Source organism: Phodopus roborovskii, unplaced genomic scaffold, assembly GCF_943737965.1.
Source record: "Phodopus roborovskii unplaced genomic scaffold, PHOROB, whole genome shotgun sequence".
Lineage (NCBI taxonomy): Eukaryota > Metazoa > Chordata > Mammalia > Rodentia > Cricetidae > Phodopus > Phodopus roborovskii.
Genome location: NW_026126571.1, coordinates 31,747,892 through 31,753,891, shown reverse-complemented (window position 1 = coordinate 31,753,891; position 6,000 = coordinate 31,747,892). Strand labels below are relative to the sequence as shown.

The following is a 6,000-nucleotide window of genomic DNA, read 5'->3' as shown; positions in this document are numbered from 1 at the left end:
ATGAGCTTTGTTTGAGGTATGGCTTAACATATCATTCTATATTTTATCCAAGACCATCCTTAGTTTTGGCTACTGTCCTTAGTTATATGTTTTAGGAACTATTTGTACAATTAAACCCACACAAACACACACTTCCAGTATTTTTTATTAACTTGCATTGGTGTTTTAGATAAATGCAGGAAGAATCTACATAATTCTGATAACTATGTTTCCAACCCACAAGTCTTAGAATTTTAATCCATCAGTTTCTTCTCAGACTTTTGCAGTTGCAGAAATTTCAAACACACACACACACACACACACACACACAGCAACACAGCAGTTACTTTATTCTTAAGTTTGTACTTTACAAAACCACAAGGGAGAAGTCCTTGAGGGAAAGGTGTTAAGGAGATGGTAGGAAGGAAAGGGGACAGCCAGAAATACACCTGCTCATCTGGGTCACCAGGCAGATGCTAGGTCCAGTCAGCACAGGAAGGCCTTGCCTGCTGGCTGCACAAAGCTCATCTGGATGGCTTGAGATTGTTGTCATTTGACAGGCAGCCCCCAGCCAAGGCTTCAAAGGAAGTGGACTTCTGACAGGCCAGAGAGGTGACTAGCAGCAGGTGAAGCTACCCATCCAGGAGTTTCAGGATGCTCCCCCGCTCTTTCAGGGTCTTCCAGGCCTAGTCCTTTTCCTTCTTTGTAGGGATGCGCTTCTTCAGCCGGGCAGCCATGATCTTGTGAAAGGCATCCATGACCTCATTGTCTGCCATGCGGACCCACTGCCTCAGCTCCTGCCGGCTCACCTCCTCCTTTGCCAACCTCAGCAGGTCATGCTTCTTGGTGCATTGTATTCACTGAGTGCCTTCAGCTCAGCCTGCCGTTTGCGCAGCTCAGCGAGGACCTCATCCTCTGAGTCCTCAGCAGGCCGATCCTCGGACTCCAGGAGGCCCTGGGCAATCAGCTCCTCCTTGATGTGGCTCTCCAGGGACTTGGTATGGGGCACACTGAAGGGCTTGTTCTGATTTCAGGGAGAAGTGCTTGCTCCATCAGCCCCTGATTCTTTCCCATGTCAGGAATAGGAGAGTCCTCCATAGGGGAAATAATATTCTCTTCCACCGTGGTCTGCAGCAAGCACTGTATCGGCACCAAAGGGACACCCATCTTCTGGCTGCTCGTGCTGGGCCTCAGACTTCTTCAGCAGGGCATCCACATATTTTGTGTCCAGTTCAGTCAGTGGTCCCATGACACCTTTCTTCTTGTCAGCCACAGCTGCTGATCGAGCCCCATCCTTCTGCTCCTCTAGCTGATCCTCCTGGGCCCAGCACTGGGGGTAGTATTTTCCCAGTGTGTGGGGGGGGATCTTATAATGTTCCGCTTCATCTTAAGGTGGCTTCAGGAGCTCCTCACTGGTTATATTGGCATAGTAAGGTTTCACTGAGGCCCTGAACCTGTTGGGAGCGTCATTCTTGGGGATCTGAGGCACATCTATGAATTCATATACCTGGATCTTGGGCTGAACGTTTTTGGATTTGGGTCGTCCTGAGCCAGGGCCTGGCCCATGCCCTGCCTTCCCTTCCAGCTTCTGTTTCTTGGGCTTCCCATATTTGGGGGGAGCAACAAGCTTCAGGAATCGTCGGTCACCTTTCTTATCCTGCCAGTCAGTAAGGATCGGGATTTCAGCTTCCAGTACACGCAGCCGCCAGCTTGCAGAGGACAGCAAGGTCTCAAGATCCTGCTGCAGAGTGTCCCTCTCCTCAATACCAATGCCATCGTCCTAGGAGCGGGCCAGCACTGCCGTGTACTGGGGACAGACCTTCAGGTGATCCACAGACTTGAAATCATGGAATTGTAATGGGCAGCTCACTCATGGCCGAGGAGATGGGATCCTGTAAAATTCCCTGGAGTGTTCTGAGGATTAAGAGGTGATGCTCTTCAAGTGCCCAGTTCAGTGCCTGGCACAAAAGTGGGTGCAGTTGCAGAAATTTTTGTGTAATTTTTGTTCATCTTTGCTTGGAATGCATGACAGGTAATCTTATAAATTTGACTAGATTTAAAATCACCATGGAAACAGACCTGTGAGTATTCATGTAGGCGATTCTGAAAAGGTATAAACTAGAGAGGGGAGATCCAACCAGAAGGCAGGGTGCACTAACCCACAGGCTGGAGTCCAGATCTAAGTGAAAAGGAGAAAGAGACCTGAGAACCAGCATCTGTCTCCTCTGCTTCCTGGCTGCCTGACTTGACCTAACTTTCCAACTTGACCAGTCATTTATGCTTCTGCCACCAAGCCTTCCTCACCATGATAAGACCGTGTCCCTTTTAAAACTGTGAGACAAAATACATCCTTACTTGAGTTGTATTTACCAGGTATTTTTTCAGAACAATAAGGAAATTAACTAATACAGAAGGTTGACATTTTATGTTGTTCTAAATGGAATTTTCCTCCTTTTCCAGTTTCTTGCTGGTACATTGAAATATAATCATTGATCTAATAATTTCAACTTTAAGTCCAGATATATTGATAGACAGCTAATAACCCTAATGAGTGTGTCTTTGACATCTTTTTAAATTCTGCATATACAATCATATTGAAATGGCTAAGGTAACACTATCGTCCTGACTCCATTTGTGTCTGCTTAGACACCTTCCAGATCTCTACACTCTCAACCTTCATGTCTGCCTTAGCAACACATTTGAGATTTCTAAAATCCTGATCATTGTCCACATGTATTAGCTAAAATAATGTTTATAAAACCAAACATAAACTAAAATAACTGAAAAGCGTATGTCAAAATGAATTGTCATGTTGTGTCTGAAATAACTGCTGTGCTCTGCTGAATCAAATGTTGCAGTAACTCTGACTGCAACACTAACATGAATATAATTGTGGGTTTTAACTTTAAAAATGCTGCACCCCTGAGCTTTGGCTACAAGAGGCTGAGGCTCTGGCCCACTCTTGATTGCTAGCCAAATAAAGGATGGACTCTAACTTGGCCTTATATGTGTGGTGCTCTGCAACTTTCTTACCTACACTATAATAACTTCATCTTCAAAAAACCAGTGTTCTCCCCCTAAAAACCATATATTTTTTTTATTTTTTGTCAATTCCTTTTTCCCTGGGTAAGACCTCCATTTATCAAAGATCAGATGTAGTTACAATGGATTTTTTTTTTTATCTTGTTTTGAGTTTTATGGAAAACTTTCAACATCCCACCATTAATAGGATTTATTTTATTCTAGAGAGATTCTGCAAAGCACACTAACAGGGTAAAATGCTTATCCTAATCGACCAAAACCATCTTGAAACCATGAGCATGTATTCAGTCTTTGCAAAGGTCTTCTTCACCTGTTTTAATGGCATGTGATTCTTCTTTAATCTGCTGTCCTAGTTTGGGTTTTTTTCAGAAAAAGACTGTTTCAGTTTGTGAGATAAATACAGGTACCACCTTTCTGGAGTGGCTGAAAGGGTAGCATTTTAAAGATAGCATTATTCTCCAAAAATGTAAGACATCATTTCTTTCTGAAATTTTTGACATGACAAGTGCTGCAACCCTATGTGCATGGCACTTGACGCATGTGTCATTGGAGTCTCTCTCCATTCTTCTGGTCTGTGTGCTCTATCTTTCAAAGATAATGGTGTGCTGGAGGCACTCACCATTGCTGTGTCTCAACCGATCCAACTCTCTGCATGAGTACTGTTAGTTTTATGAAATCAGGTGCATCAGCATCTGGTGTATATATTCATATCATTATATCTATGTGGTGGATTGTTTATTTTCTTAATATTCGGTGCATCTTTGTCTCTTTCAACTATTTCGGCTAAAATGTATGTATTCTAAGTGCTGTTGGCTTCCACTTGCTTGGTATACTACTTTCTATCCTTTTGTTTTCAATCTGTGTCGGTCTTTGCCAGTGAGGTGTGTTACCTGCAGACAAAAACCAGTAGGCTCTGGTTTTTTCAATCCAGTTAGCTAGTCTGCATTTTTTTTTAAACTGGAGAGTCAAGATCATTTACATTTAGGATTGCCACTGAACATTATGAGTGCTGAAATTTTGTTGGCATTTTTTTTTCCTGGTTGATACAAGCACTGTTGATTTGTTTGTTTATTTAGTATAGGAGTTTCCTGGTTTACTGAGTATTATATGTTTGATGCCTTCCTAATTCTTGTTTCCAGTCATTCTTCTCAGAAAATTTCTCTACTGAGCTTTAATATTTGCAACTGAATTTCTTCCTCACCACTTCTGTGCAAAGTTCTTCCACAGTAGAGGTTTACTGGCCATAAATTGCTTTAATCTGTGCTTCTGTTAGAGGGATTTTTCCTCCTGTCCTTTTATTTCTTAGCATTTTTTGACTTATTATGTTTTAGATTTGATATTTAGTTGACTGAACTTTATTTATTTATTTATTTATTTATTTATTTATTTATTTATTTGAGACAAGGCTTCTCTATGTAGCCCTGGTTGTCCTGGAGCTAGCTCTGTAGACCAGGCTAGACTTGAATTAAAAAAGATCCACCTGCCTCTGCCTCCTGAGTACTAGGATTAAAGGTGTGTAACACCACCACTGGGCTAAACTTTATTTTAATCCAGCAGTTTGTCTTTGAACTTGGCATTTCATATATTACACTCAATTTTAACATTGTAAAATTTGGCTAAATTTATCTTCTTTGTCCTTATTTTTGTTTCTTTATTGTTTTGTTTGTTTTAGAGACTATAAGAAGAAATCTTAGAGTTTTGAACTAACATCTACATCCTGAAATAGAGCAAGTAAAAACTCCCAGGTTGGGTCTGCAGTGATGGCTCAGGGATTAAGAGCACTTGAAACTATTATGGAGGACTGGGGTTCAGTTCTCAGCACCCACATGATAGTTCATGGGGATCCAACACCTTCTTTAGACCAATGCACATTATGCACATACATACACGCAAGCAGGCAAAACATTTGAACACATAAATTTAAATAGGTAAGTCTATTTTTATTTAAACCCATGATGTCTAAGGATCTCTTTAAATTCACTCCCTTGACACACTGCACACCTGGTTGGTTGCTGTGTGGTAAGAGACGCTAGAAGTAGAGTTTACACAATGAAACTGCAAACCTGGTATAGTCCTGATAATAACCTAGACTTCCTAGGCTAACATATGTGTGGGATAGAAACATGAAGTCCTCAGCAGTCCCAGTACTTAGCTGACTGGTGCACAGTAGAAGCTTAGATGGTAGGGAAACAAATAAAGGCAAATTCCTCATCCCTCTGTTTCTCTAAAGTACAAGACAAGGTCAGGTCCTGCTTCCCTGGAAGGTAAGAGTGAGAAGTGAAAGGGGAGGGAGGAGAGTGGAGGAAACTGTGGGGGGGGGCTTTCACTTTCCATAGGAACATGGAAATGAGTGGGAAGAAGCTCCCATAAGGCAATATACTGTGTAACAATACTATGTGCTAGCCCCTTCAACTATAAAATCCCACATCATTCCCAGCATAGCCCAGTAAATCAGGCTTATTAGAAAATAAAAAATAAAAATGAGGTTCAAAAGTGCCAGTCCAGTGACATAACCTGTTGTCTGTAATAGCTCCCTCAGCTATGATCCCAAATCTGCATCTTACTTTATACCACACTCCCTCACTGTGACCCACCACAAAACCAGGAACTCCACCACCCCACAACTTCCTGTCTTCCCAAGTACTTTCTCCTAGCTGTGTGGGGATTATTTTATTTTCTTAAAGGTCAATTCCACCTCCAGTTCCTGGAAATGACATCTTGTATTCTCTTTCCCTTAAAACACAAACAAAATTAAAAATGTAAAGAGTCTGGAATGTGGACCCTAGGTCCAAGCTGAGGAGTAAAGAGCAGTGTGGCTCTGGGTTAGATGCACCATGTTTTAGCAAGACAAGATAACTAGTTGATTGTTGGAATCTCCACTGACTAAGGAGGTAAGCACTCTCTCTGCTGGGGCTTTACTGAAGCCTGGAGAAATGAGGACCAGACTGGGGAAGTCTAACAGGACCAGAGGCCATGCCA

The 6,000-nt window shown here is 42.1% G+C and overlaps 1 pseudogene; it reads right to left on the bottom strand.

Moving 5' to 3' along the window:
* Nucleotides 1-647: 647 nt before the first annotated feature.
* Nucleotides 648-6,000, bottom strand: part of LOC127235631 (transcriptional adapter 3-like) — an 8,660-nt pseudogene continuing 3,307 nt past the window's right edge.